General features: G+C 55.0%; 1 long non-coding RNA gene across 1 annotated transcript; it reads right to left on the bottom strand.

Moving 5' to 3' along the window:
• Positions 1–362: 362 nt before the first annotated feature.
• On the bottom strand, positions 363–14,536 carry LOC115659987. The gene is made up of 4 exons (XR_004002681.1): positions 14,472–14,536; positions 13,108–13,290; positions 2,647–2,951; positions 363–464 (listed from the first exon to the last, which is right to left on the bottom strand). It is a non-coding gene; the product is annotated as an uncharacterized LOC115659987 (long non-coding RNA).
• Between the last annotated feature and the right edge of the window lie 30 nt (positions 14,537–14,566).

The raw sequence follows: 14,566 nt of genomic DNA, 5'->3' as shown, positions 1-14,566 counted from the left end.
CAGGGAGGGGAAGCCTGGGAGAGGCAACGGTGAGGGAAAGGGTTTACTTTCCTTGTGTTAAGATCCAGAGGGTCTGAGTCTTGGGGGTCCCCGGGCAAGGTTTTGGGGGGACCTGAGTGTACCAGGCACTAGAATTCCTGGTTGGTGGCAGCGTATCAGATCTAAGCAGGTAATTAAGCTTAGAGGAATTCATGCTGGTACCCCAATTTTTTGGACTCTACGGTTCAGATTGGGGGTAGAATACCATGACACGGCCGCAGCCTGTTCCTGGGGGCCAGAGTCTGGAGGGAGCACCACCCCACACCTCCCAGCCTCAGGCTCCCCACCCTGCACCCCAGGAGCTCGAGTTACCTTGCAGATGAAGGTGTGTCGCACTCTCTTGTCGTCCCAGTCAACAGTCCTGACGACGTCATCCCTCAAGCTGGTGACAATGTAGCTGTTCCCTGTGGGGAGACTGGTGTCCCCTGGAAGAACAGAAGGGGAGCGCTGAGCCTTCAGCGCCTGAGAGCTGGCATGGCTGGGCAGCATCGGCTCTCCTGGGTCCCTGCTGATCTGGCACATGTCCGGGGTCCCTCCCCGACCGCCTCTCCCCACAAGCGGACTGCCCCATGGGACGTCCCAGCCCAACGGCCCCTCGGCCCCAGCAAGTGCCTCGCTGACAGCATGGCTGAGAGGGATAGACCCAGACAGAAGACACCAACCTGACATGTGGCAGGGTGAGGCCTGGGGTGCATCTGGCACAAGGTGCAGGGAAGTAACCGTCCCCCCTCTCTAGCGGCCCCATATCCTTTCCCTGTCCCCTCTGGGCTCGGCCCGTCAGTCAAGTGTTTCAGGGTGTCCTCCCCTCCCCCATCAGACCCCACCTCCTTCTGGCTGAGACTATTTCTGTGCAGCCATGTAAGGGGTCAGGCTGTGGCTGCCTCGTCACAACAGGGCACAGTCGGGACCCTCGGGTAGGGGAGGGGACCAGAACAGATTGTTCTCTGCACAGTGGCCACTGTCCCCGGATTATCCCCCAGCAGCATGGGGGTGTTTCCCCAATTCCTTCTCCCAAACCCTGCAGTATCAGAGGCTGCCCCACGGTCTTGCCAGCTTCCAAATCTATGGGTCGAGGTGATCTGACACTGCAGCTGGCTGTCGGGCCTGGCTGGTGCCAAGCTCAGCCCAGATTTTACTCCTGGAGGAAATCTGTGCCGCTGCTCACGCGCAGCATTCATGTCCCCGACAGATTTTGTTTTCCTCCCCAGAAAATACATTCTGCCAGAGAGGCGCTGCAGTTATGCCTTTCGCCCACTAGGGGCTGCTGTGGCAGCGGAACAGAGGGCAGCCGGCCCACCGGCTGTAGCAGCCAACAGCTGATAGGGAGGAGATGCTGCGTTCCTTACAGTGCCCTGCCCGTAGGGCCAGGTGAATAGGCACAGGATGTGGGTGGGACACAGACAAAGCGGGGCACCCAGGGCTGCTGGGGGAAATCACACAGACTGGGGTTCAGAAGGGCGAGTCAAGGGGGACAGACTCAGGCAGGGGCTGAATGGAAGTGGGGGAGCAGGAACACATGGGGACGGAGGTGTGGGGGTACAGGGACACATGGGGATGGGTAGATGCACCTGACTGAATGGGAGAAGTTAGAGATCAGGCAGAGTCTGCATGGGGGAGGTTCCCCAACTCCCTAACAATCCCCCTGCCTCACAAAAAAACCCTGCCTATACTTCTCCCACTCACACTCAACAACCCTCCAAGTTCATTCCGAGGCTCCTTCCTTCTCCCTCAGCCCCTCCATTACCCCTGACTCCCTCAAGCCTTTGCAATGCTTCTGACGGGGGCAGGAAATACGGTTGTGTGTTGTAATTTAAATGAATTATTACTCCAAATTCTGTATTAATAAGCCTAGGAAGGAATCTATTTGTCAAAAAACATTTCTTGAATCTTTTTTGTCATCTGTATTGTTACACACATATTTGCTGACAGGGATTTTGAAATAAATGACCAAAATAATTGAAATTGGCGTGATCGTACTGTATTACTTTGACAAATAAAATATACCGAATTTTAAAATATTGTGTACAGAATTTTTATTTTTTTGGCTCAGAATTCCCCCAGGAGTAAGCTTTGACGCGGCAGGACTGAAGACTGGAATATTTTGCCTTTTACCGGGACGTCTCCTCTCTATCAGATCTGGGTGAGTGACAAAGCGGAGCCCATCTGTCCCAGGGGGTCAAGGAAATTCCCCCACCTCCCCACTCACACCAGGTCCTGCAGAGCCCAAGTCACCGTATCCATTACCCTGCCCTTCCAGAGACCCCCTTCCCCTCACCCCACTGTCTCCTCTGCCCTGCACTCCTCACTCCTCTGGTCCCACATGGGCACTGCCACCCTGACGGTCCATCTGGCCCCCTCCCCTGAGAGCAGAATCCTGCCCCTTGTTACTCTTTTTGATCCAGCCCCTGGGGTGACCTGCCTCCGTGCAGAATGGGACCAAGAACGACTGAAACCCGGGTGGACCCTTGTCTCTTTCAGCACATTGATGGCCCAGGGGGTTTGCTCTGGTCTCAGAAGCTGTAAGCTGGTCTCTGTAGCCCTCTAAGCTCGGTGGGTTTCTGTGCAGCGTCCCAACAAGATGCATCCTATTGTGAATGCTCAACTTACCTAAGTGCATGGGAAGCACTGGCCGGGGGGCCTCTGGGCCCTTTGGCTGTGGATAGCCTGCCGAGGGTGCATATCCTCCGGGCACCAGGTAGCCCCCAGCACAGGCTGCAGGTTGCACGGAGGCCCCAGGATTGCCTCCCGGCTGCGGGTACCCCGGAGGCTGCAGGTACTCCACAGCAGAGGGTCCCAGCTGTGAGTAGTCCTCAGGCTGCAGCGGGATGAGGGGGTTCTTATCACTGTAGGGAGGGGGATCGCAGGGGTATGACATGATGCTTTTATAAGGTTCAGGCTGTCTCTCTCTGCACCTGGAGACGGGAGAGAAAAAACCTGCAGTTATGATCTCTGCTCACTGCCTGGATCCGACATGTGGAGTTCAGCTCAGAACAGATCCACCATGGGAACCCTCCTTCCAAGATGCCCAGGGCAATATTTCTGCCAGGTCAATAAGAGAGACTCAACACAAGGCAGATCCCAGCAACCAAAGACTCAATTCAATTACAGCATCTTAAATGCCAAGGACTGGCTAATTCATCTTTGCCCCAGATAGCTAATCGCTCTCCCCAAGTCCTTCCGGGGTTCAGATCGAGTGATCTCTACATGCAGCGCTGAGGCAGCAATTCTGTAACATCACAGCCAGCGAGTACAGGTTGGGAGAGACGGCCTTGGAGCCAGCTAACAGGAACTCTGGTACGAATGGTCCCAAATCCCTTCCACCGGCTTCATGTAACGAGAGGCAGGAGCCCTTTAAACCCTCCTCTCTGCAGCCGGACACAGACAGGAGTCTGGCGACAGAGGTGGAATTTTCAATCGGGGCCCCAATCCTGCCACCATTAACATCCAGGGGAGTCAGACCAGAGATCAAACAGGAGCCGGACCGGCTATGCCCTAAGCTGGAATCCCAGCTGGTACATTTCAGTACCGTGGGACAACGGGGGTGTCATTCTACTGCATTAAAAGGGAGTTTCACGCTATGGTTCTTCGTATATTTCATTGCACTTTGTTCCAAAGGGGGTCACACCATGACAAGAGTCAGGTCAAGCCAGAAAGAGGCAACAGCCCCTAATCAGTCAGAGGGACCTAGACAAATTAGAGGATCGGGCTAAAAGAAATCTGATGAGGTTCAACAAGGACAAGTGCAGAGCCCTGCACTTAGGATGGAAGAATCACATGCACTGCTACAGACTAGGGACCGAGTGGCTCGGCAGCAGTTCTGCAAAGGACGTGGATTACAGCTGAATATGAGTCGACAGTGTGCCCTTGTTGCCAAGGAGGTTAATGGCATTTTGGGCTGTATAAGTAGGAAAACTGCCAGCAGAACGAGGGACGTGGTCATTCCCCTCTATTTGACATTGGTGAGGCCTCATCTGGAGTACTGTGTCCAGTTTTGGGCCCCACACTACAAGAAGGATGTGGAAAAATTGGAAAGAGTCCAGCGGAGGGCAACAAAAATGATTAGGGGGCTGGAGCACATGACTTATGAGGAGAGGCTGAGGGAACTGGGATTGTTTAGTCTGCAGAAGAGAAGAATGAGGGGGGATTTGAAAGCTGCTTTCAACTACCTGAAAGGGGGTTCCAAAGAGGATGGATCTAGACTGTTCTCAGTGGTAGCAGATGACAGAACAAGGAGCAATGGTCTCAAGCTGCAGTGGGGGAGGTTTAGGTTGGATATTAGGAAACACTATTTCACTAGGAGGGTGGTGAAGCACTGGAATGTGTTCCCTAGGGAGGTGATGGAATCTCCTTCCTTAGAGGTTTTTAAGGTCAGGCTTGATAAAGCCCTGGCTGGGATGATTTCATCGGGGACTGGTCCTGCTTTGAGCAGGGGTTCGACTAGATACCTCCTGAGGTCCCTTATGACCCTGATATTCTATGATCAGTCACCGAGTAGCCAAATAGTTGGCCAGTGACAGAGGCCACAGGCTTTTGAGTAACAGATTCCGGTCACGTTTGACAGGAAGGTTCCATGGATACAGGGCTGATAAATGACCAGTCAATTGTTAGAGACTCCAGTGGGTCAATAGGTTGCTTATCTCCCAGCTGCAGCACCTTCTACTGCTGCTTTAAACATCTGCAGCCCACGCCACTCACCACGATAGCCTCTGTTCAGTATTTATTAACCCTTTATAAGTGGAATCTGAATGGAAAGTAGGACCCAGATTCCACCCTGTGACAGTCCAGGCTTCGGACACCCCCCAACCATCCCGTGCACGGACGTTCCAAGGACAGTTGCGTAAGCCGGGTGTTGGATTGGCCAGGGAGTTTGCAGTGTGATGCCAGGGGATCTGGGATAATCCAGCCAGGGGCTCTGCAGGTATGAAATGCTGAGTGGGGATCTCGGATCTGTTTTCCCAAAGACACAAGTGCACTGATCCAGCAGCCGTTATTCGGGCAGCCCGAGGGCAGGATGTGGCCCAGGACAGGGCCCGTGGTGAGAACTTGAGGGCAAAGCCTGGCACAACTCAAGTGGGACAGCTAGTGCTGCCTGGCGCTCCCCTGTGGGCAATCTGACCCCGCCAGCAGGATCCCCAGGACAGGGCAAAACCCCTACCTGGGCTTGCCCTCATCACTGCTGGAAGGGGCCTCCAGCCTTGCCTAGGAGGTGCCCTGGGCTATAGATATATTTTGGTGCCCATGTGCCTTTCCTGGCGAGGGCTCGCTGGGTCAGTGCACGGCGGGGAGGTGCGGGGGGGGCAATCCCTAGAGAAATCCGACCAGGTCATACAGCAGCGCACAGCCCAGCACAGAGGGGACGAGCAGAGACATCAAAGCAAAAGGGAGGAGAGTGGAGACACTAACAGAGAAAGGGGGGGGGGACTTGATTGGGAGCAGGACGCAGGGCCTGGGAAGACAAGGATCAATCATCCCCCCCCCCGGTGTCCAAGTCTCTTACTTGTTCTCCCCCGGGCGCGGCAGGGGCCTCTGACTCCAAGGGGGCTCCCAGCCTGGACCGCGCCGGGGCCGGGGCTGATCCGGTCTCACTCCGGATTCTGCTCGCCGCCTGCCCCGCGCAGCGCGGTGTCGGAGCCCTTGGCGATCTCCCTTCGGCCGCAGGGAGCCCCGGGCGCTGCGCTCGCTCTCTGGCCTCTCGCCCCAAATCACTTTCGTTGCAGGTGCTGCCCCCGCCCCCTTCCCTGGCGGAAGCCGCGCTGCTCCGGTTTGTCATTGGCCCGGGGCGCTGCTCGTCCGGATCAAACCGCGCCGCAGCCACCCTGTCCGCCCCCAGCGGCGACTGCGAGTCTGTGCCCTCAGCCCGGAATTGGCGAGCATGGTGGGAGGAGGGCAGGGCACAGAGCCCGAGGGGCCACCAGCGCTGCGCTTGGGTTGCCAGAGCTAGTGTGACCAGCCCCCTATAAAAAAAAAAGCCCCAAATATCGTGAGTGTCCCTACAGAATCAGGACACCTGGTCACCCTAGGCATAGCCCCTGAGAGCTGATGCCAAGGAGCGGGGCTAGGCGGGGGCTGCACCCTGCCGCTGGCTAGGAAACTGGGTATCCACATCACACACTTCAGGGTGAACAGGAAGTGCTACAGAATACAGCCAAGCGAGGCCGTGGAGCCCAGGCTCCTGCTAACTGATTCCAAACACGGCTCTCTAAGGCTGACTGCTGGCAATCTAATAACAAACGGAATGAACACAGAGAAATCCAGCGCCCTGCTCAAACTGGAGGACAACATGAGGCTAACCGGTACCAGGCAGCCTGCTCCGGGCACCCACGTGTGGATCACACAGAGAGGCACGCCAGAGAAGACACCGTCGAGGGTTATACAGATGACAGGCGTCATCTCCGGACCAGAGCGCCCAGGTGGTCATGGCTCTTCTGTAGCAGCAGGGCATGTGCTCCCCACCCCAAGCTCCGGGCCTTGGTGCACAACTTCTCCCTTCTCCTCTCTATCCACTGCTGCTGCCTCTGGATTCCTCAGTGGAATGAAGTGTTCGGGGCATCCAGGATGGTCTGGTCAGGTAATGGGGGATCTTCTGGATCTGTGGTTTCAGACGCCCCCCCGGGCTCATCCCACCGGAACACCAAAAAAGCGATGCATTCATAGACTAATCTTCAGTATGGGGAAACTATGCTCGCGGTCACTGCCAGCAGTGCCAGTTTCTTCCTCGGGTGTAACCGGGGTGAGCTGTATCAGGAGATGGCACTTGTGACTGTGGGACGCCTTGGGAGAGGTGCCAGTACCACAGTCGTAGTGCAGGGGACAAGCTGTCCAACAGGCAACGTCTGGTGTCTGTGGAGAACCTTGCTCAGCCCTCCCCAGGCTGGAAGGCCTGGCAACGTCTATGACGTAGGTTTAGCTTTCCAAGGGTCTGCAGTTTTATGCTTTCTCTGGAGACCAATGTTCTGTATCAAGATTCGGTTTCCGGGCTGGAGGGCTGGATCTCTCAGGCCCCTATCATATCCGGCTTGGTTAGACTCTGCTTTTCCTTACAGCTTCAGATGCTTCTCTCAATCGCGCTCTCAGCCGGGTGACACACTGGAGGTCGGTTTCAGGGCAAGCACCATCAGCAGATGCTGCAAAGCACACATCCACAGCCTGTCTAGCCTCTCTCCCAAACCTCACATCTCCAGGGGACTACCCCGTGGACTCGTTCCTTGGGCAAGTCTAGGAATAAACTACAAATCTGACATGCTGGCTCCATTTGGATGTTTTAATCAAGGTGCAAAGTGCCCGATTAAACCTCTCTGGCTATAGGTGTCCTAGAGGGCTGTTGGAAGTGGTTCAGGATTTCCTCTCCACTAGCCATCTGCAGTAGCTCCTTGGCAAGGTGGCTCTTGAAATCTCTCCCTGGAGCTGGGAGGATGCTACAGAGCAGGCCATAGAGAACAAAGTCCTTTTCCCACAATCCTTTTGCACCGGTGGTTGCTCTCTGGTCCTTGGTGGGAAAGATCTGAGATCTGTCACCATTAGTACGTGTCCAGTATTGTCACCATCATCCGCCAAGCTCAGGAAGTCCATACAGACAAGATCCAGTGGTTCCACGGCTGATAATGTTGACCAAAGGACAGATGTTTTGGGTAACGTTTTCCTCTGCATGTGCCATGAGCAAGCTTTGCAATGCTTCTCTACACGATGTGCCACATGAGTTCACTAAGTCAAGTGTCTTGTCCTCTCCCAGGAGACCCAGGTCTTCATGGCAAAAAGGAATCTTCCTAAACCTAACTTTCTGCAGGGCCTGGGACCCCTGACTTACATGATGCAGCAACTTGCTTCTCCGGGTAAGTTTACTCCCATATCTAGCTGAGAAGACTTCTCCAATAACTCCAGCCTTCCCTTGTCCAGGGCAGAAGTGAAATCCCTTACACTGGGGTCTGTACCTTCTAATTTGTTCTGCTGCGGTAGAGAAGTCACATCCGAACTGGTGAAGCAGGCATAGGAGGTGAAGATCGTTTCTGGAGGGGCTCCTAACTGGTCCACCACTCTGGGTTGGCAGCTGTTTGTTGGACCCTGTGGATGGCACATACCCTTTACTTCAGGTGCAGGAATAGTCCTCCAGGAGTCAGGTACCTGGTCCTGTCCTGGTGGAGGGCATCAAGACAGATGTTGGAAACCAATGACCATGAATGTCTTAGGGCTTGTCTACATCAGAAAGTTGCAGTGCTGGTGAGGGAGTTACAGCGCTGCAACTTTGAAGGTGTACACATCTGCAGGGCATCACCAGCGCTGCAACTCCCTGTTTGCAGCGCTGGCCGTACTCCCGTTTTGTCTCGGGTGTAGAGGATCCAGCGCTGGTAATCCAATGTAGACACTTACCAGCGCTTTTCTTGACCTCCGTGGAAGGAGGAAGCCTCTGGTAATCAAGCTGGTCTCCTTCCCCGGCTTGCTCTCGCGTTCCCGGAACCCTGAGCAAGCAGGTCTCCTTCCCTGCGGTTTGCAGGGTGGTTCGGGGAACGCGAGAGCAAACCGCGGCGAAGCTGGTCTCCTTTCCCGGTTTGCTCTCTCGTTCCCGGAACCCCGAGCAAGCAGGTCTCCTTCCCTGCGGTTTGCAGGGTGGTTCGGGGAGCGCGAGAGCAAACCGCGGCGAAGCTGGTCTCCTTTCCCGGTTTGCTCTCTCGTTCCCGGAACCCCGAGCAAGCAGGTCTCCTTCCCTGCGGTTTGCAGGGTGGTTTGGGGAACGCGAGAGCAAACCGCGGCGAAGCTGGTCTCCTTTCCCGGTTTGCTCTCTCGTTCCCGGAACCCCGAGCAAGCAGGTCTCCTTCCCTGCGGTTTGCAGGGTGGTTCGGGGAACGCGAGAGCAAACCGCGGCGAAGCTGTTCTCCTTTCCCGGTTTGCTCTCTCGTTCCCGGAACCCCGAGCAAGCAGGTCTCCTTCCCTGCGGTTTGCAGGGTTGTTCGGGGAACGCGAGAGCAAACCGCGGCGAAGCTGGTCTCCTTCCCCGGTTTGCTCTCTCGTTCCCGGAACCCCCCTTGAAGCCGCCCAACAGCACTGCAGTGTGGCCACATCTAACACCACTTGCAGCGCTGGTTGCTGTAAGTGTGGCCACTCTGCAGCGCTGGCCCTATACAGCTGTACTAATACAGCTGTAACAACCAGCGCTGCAAAATTTTAGATGTAGACATGGCCCTAGAGTAAAGACAGCAAAGAGTCCTGTGGTACCTTATAGACTAACAGACATATTGGAGCATGAGCTTTCGTGGGTGAATACCCACTTCCTCAGATGCATGTAGTGGAAATTTTCATACCTGCCCCTGGAAATTTCCACTACATGCATCTGAGGAAGTGGGTATTCACCCACGAAAGCTCATGCTCCAAAACGTCTGTTAGTCTACAAGGTGCCACAAGACTCTTTGCTGCTTTTACAGATCCAGACTAACACGGCTCCCTCTCTGATACTTAAAGTAATGAGCATCCCTCAAAATGCAACGTGCAAAATTACCACTGAAGCTTTTTAAAAAAATGATTCACAGGCACAATGGTGGATTTTGAGTAGTCTGGCAGTTTCTTAAAAACCCATTTTTGAAGAAAATGAAATAGTGGCACTTTACTGTCCCGGTGCTCTTTAACCCTCTCCCCCTACCCCGCGAATAAGATTGAGGGTTTGATGATACAGATATACTGAATGGTGACACAAATATAAAGAAGAATAATTGTTAAACGGTAACTTAAGGGCTTTGTTAGTTCCACTTTCGTAATTGATAATTATGGATAGTGAATGAATTTGGATGAGGTGACATTTAGGCCAGGGCCTTAGCCCAACTGTGCCTGGCATGAATGTTGTCTTGCTAATTTTTTTCTCTTACATCGATTTGCTTAAATGTTACTGCTCCTTCTATGGGTAGAAATAAGGGCAAGGCATAAACAGCGAATGCTGTGTAAATTGAAGCTTGCCCAGGCATATTTCACAGGTTACATAAAGACAAATGCTTAATGCTGGTTGGAGAAAAAGTTAATAAATGTGTTATGTGGAAATATTAAGACTCTAAGTGATGGAGAGGCTCAAATTGGAGAAATGCCAGACCAGAAACTGAAGGAATGAGACTGAAGAACCAGACCAGGGGTCAAAAGCCACAATAACCATCGTGAAGTACAAGAGAACTTCCTGGTACTCTGAAATTTGGTAACTTGGGCCCCCACCTGTTACATCTTATCTGTTTACTATCTAGCATAAATATATGTGCAGACACAATACGTGACAATAATTCTCCTAAACACTTATAAATAAAGGTGAAAACTGATTAAGCGTAAATTGGGTGGATTTATGACTCAGTTTCCCACCTTACAGTCCCAACACAGGACATCAGTGCTTTTCAGGCCAGGCCAGGAATGAAGACTGAAGTCACAGGTGGACAATACAGAGAGACAGTAGTGTCACGTGGCATGAAGTTCAGCTGCTGTTAGCACAGAGATCAATGGGTTGTTGTCTGTGTATACCAGAAATGTGACTTCACAGAGGTAGTCATGAAACTCATAGACTCCAAGCTCAGAAGGGACCATCACGATCATCTAGTCTGACCTCCTGCACATTGCAGGCTACAGAAACTGACCCACCCATTGTGACAAAGTGGGATTGTTCTTAATGTTTCCTCTGAATACTGTGTGGGTGCCTCAGTTTCCCCTATGCATTTCTTAAGTCTCCAGTGTGCATAAATGGCTGACGCTCTGTCTCCTGGCAACAAATGGCCTTGGCCCTTCCCCCGTGCAAGGGGATGGCTAAAGGTGAACAGAGAGATCAGGTGACTTCCTGGTCCGGGAAAGAGACAAAGGCGCTGGAGGGGGTTTCAGTTTGGGGCTGGCTGGGGATGGGAAATGAGGGCAGACATGGGTGTCTGGCTCGCTGGACCCCAGAATGGACCCGGCTGAGGAGTCCTGTTCTCTGTATCTACAAGCTCTGTTTTAGACCGTGTTCCTGTCATCTATTACACCTCTGTGTTACTGCCTGGCTGAGAGTCACATCTGACTGCGAAGTGGGGGTGCAGGACCCGGTGGCTTCCCCAGGACCCCACCTGGGCGGACTTGCTGTGGGAAGCGCACGGAGGGGCAGAGGATGCTGAATGCTCCAAGGTCAGACCCAGGAGGTGAAGACGTGGGAGCTTCTTGCCCTGAACAAGTCTGCTCCAAGGGAGAGAAGGCTCCCCAAAGTCCTGACTGGCTTTGTGGGGAGCAGTTCCAGAGCATCGCCCAGGGACTCCGTGACACCCACTCATCCAGGAGCTGGACTCGATGCAGAGGGGTTTATGTATCTCACGGCTGTTGCAGAGTGGACGGAGCTCAAGCCTCAGCCCCGAATCAGAAGGCCTGCGTAGTGCAGTACGGACTTGTTAGCACGGCTGTGAGATCCGTGGCCAGCAAGTGCAAGCCCAGGTTTACAATGCAAGCACAGCATTTGAAACACAGACCACAAGCCCGGGTCCCCCAGGCCCGGCCTCACGATGCAGTGTAGACACAGCATCCAGCTCTCACTTTCCCATCTGTACAATGGGAATAATCACCCTGCTACACAGGGAGTTGTGAGTGTAAACACAGTAAAGATTGTGGGGTGCTCAGAGACCTCAGGATGGGGCTATACAAGCACCTAAAAGAAAGCTTACATAACTTGGCCTTCAATGTCCCTTTTCTGCATCATTGATTAGATGAGCCAATTTTGCAAGGTTTTGCCCCAAATTTCACTGGCTTCAGCTGCCAAGCGACCCGCAGGCTAAAAGATACAAAGAATACAGCATAGCGCTGGCCTGAGAGGCTGCAACATGGTCGGCCGTGATCAGCAAATGTAGGAACTGCTATTCTCCTTAGGGACTCAGCCTCGAGTAACTGGCCCGCCCAGTAACCAGCCCAGGCATGCAGCAGTTTTGCATAGTTGTTCAGTTCATAATTTTGCTCTATCAAGAGTCACATGTGATCACCAAAGCCGCCACTCAGAGCAGCGTGATACCCTCTGAGAGCACAAGGCCACTATGTCAGGTCAATGGACCACCGCAAATAGCTGGTAATACAATCTGGCCGGAGTCTCAGATTCACAGAGTTTAAGGCAGACTCATCTCGTCTGACCTGCCGCGTACCATGTCACCCAGTTACCCCTGCATAGAGACCAATTACAAACTGCCCACACCCCCATGTAGACTTTTCTGTTTAAAGGATGATTCTTCTCAGTGCTCTAAAATCCACATGTGTACACAGACTATCTTGACATTTGCCTAGCTTCATGGGAGAGCAGGGTAGGTTTCATGGTCAAAATATGGGGTCATTTGGGCAAGAGGTTCCTGAGATACAGTCCCCAACCCCCACAGCTTTTCTTAAAGTTCACAGACTGTGCCTGTGGGGGCGGGGGGTGTTAGTACACACCTGGCTTCTGAAACATGAATGGCTTCATGGGAGGGGGAGCTGGGAAGTGGGGAAGGACAGAGACACACCAATCTTCTCTCACATGTGTAAAGTTGCTGTGATCACCAGCTCAGAAAACTGTCCATTTCTTGGGACATGGACCATGCCTGAGATTTCTCTCACCAGCCCTGTTAGGACTAGTGTGACCATTTCCCAGCACGACCATTATCCCGAAGCATCACCGGGGCGGGAGGGGGCACTTAGGCATCACATAGCAACCGTGTGGCCTAGTGGAAGGACCAATGGCTTGAGACGCAGAAAACCTGGGCTCTATCCTCTGGTCTGCCACAGGCCAGCTGGCTAACCTTGGCCAAGTGATGTCATCTCTGTTCCAAGAGGTTCCCCATCTGTATGAGGGGGATAATCATGTTTCCTGGGCTAGGTTTTACCACCTCCTGCCATGTTCCCAGCATCTACAGTGGGGCAGACTGAGGTCTTTCCATCGCTTCCTGTCTTGTGTCTGCTTCATGACGTCATTCATCTTTAAACCTTTGTGTTCTGTGTCATTCTCCACTGTGTCTGTCCAACGCATCCTTGGCCTTCCTCTAGTTCCTTGCACTCTGGTATGTCTCACCTTCTGACTTTGGAATCTATGAAAACCACTGGCATCTGACACTCAATTGGAAGAGAATCTCCTACCCGATAGCAGTAGTAGGTCTCTTATCCTATGAGCCAAACCACTAGAGGGCAAACTTCTCTCTCTCTCTCTCTGGTTCACACTGCTGTCCATCCCAACTCACATTGATCTGGCTCCACCGGGCTGGCCCAGCTGATTCGGCAGCAGCCGGAGTAACGTTGCTGGCACTGTTTGGCCAACCCTGCCTAAAAGAGGGGCGGGGCATCTCCAGTCAGATCGGGCTGTAAATCTGTCCCTGAGGTCAGGGGAGGCTCCAGGCCCCAGCACGCCAAGCGCGTGCTTGGAGCAGCATGCTGCGGGGGGCTCTCTGCCAGTCACCGGGAGGGGGGCAGGTGGCTCCGGTGGACCTCCTGCAGGCACACCTGTGGAGGGTCCGCTGGTCCCACGGCTCCGGTGGACCTCCCACAGGACCTCCCGCAGGTCCATCAGAGCCGCCTGCTGCCCTCCCGGTGACCGGCAGAGCACCCCCCATGGCATGCCGCTGTGCTTGGGGCGGCAAAATGTCCAGAGCCGCCCCTGCCTGTGGTAAGTCCCTGGCACCGTGTTGGGAACCCCAGCTCTGCTTCCATCCCTGGCGCCATGTCGGGGACCCCCAGCCCTGCCTCGGGACCCCTGGCCCTGCCTGCATCCCTGGCACCGCCTTGTGGACCCCAGCTCTACCTCTGTCCCTGGCCCTGCCTTGGGGACCTCCAGCTCTGCCTCTATCCCCGGCCCTGTGTCGGGGACCCCCAGCTCTGCCTCTATCCCTGGCCCTGCCTCGGGGACCCCCGGCTCTGCCTCCATTCCTGGCTCTGCCTCCGTCCCTGGCCCTGCTTCGGGGACCCCTGTCCCTGGCACCACCTCGGGGACCCCCGGCTCTGCCTCTGTCCCTGGCCCTTTTTGGGGGACCCCCAGCTCTGCCTCCGTTTCTGGCTCTGCCTCCGTCCCTGGCCCTGTCTCGGGAACCCCGGCTCTGTCTCCGTCCCTGGCCCTGCCTCGGGGACCCCCTGGCTCTGCCTCCGTCCCTGGCCCTGCCTCGGGGACCCCCGACTCTGCCTCCATCCCTGGCCCTGCTTCGGGGAACCCCAGCTCTGCCTCCGTCCCTGGCCCTGCCTGGAGGACCCCCAGCTCTGCCTACGTCCCTAGCCCTGCCTCGGGGACTCCTGTCCCTGGCACCGCCTCGGGGACCCCCGGCTCTGCCTCCGTCTCTGGCCCTGCCTGGGGGACCCCCGGCTCTGCCTCCATCCCCGGCTCTGCCTCCGTCCCTGGCCCTGCCTAGGGGTCCCCCGGCTCTGCCTCCGTCCCTGGCCCTGCTTCGGGGACCCCCGTCGCTGCCACCGCCTCGGGGCCCCCAGGCTCTGCCCCCCGAAGGAACCGGGTGCGGTACCAGCTGGCCGCCTCCTGGCTGCGCTGCGCTGCGCTCGCCCCGGCATGTTCCCCGGCCCGCGGGGGGAGGAGCTGCCGGCCGGGACCCTCCCTTCT

This window comes from Gopherus evgoodei, chromosome 11, assembly GCF_007399415.2.
Source record: "Gopherus evgoodei ecotype Sinaloan lineage chromosome 11, rGopEvg1_v1.p, whole genome shotgun sequence".
In the NCBI taxonomy this organism is placed as follows: Eukaryota; Metazoa; Chordata; order Testudines; family Testudinidae; genus Gopherus; species Gopherus evgoodei.
The sequence above is the reverse complement of the archived record's forward strand: the minus strand, read 5'-3'. Positions and strand labels throughout refer to the sequence as shown.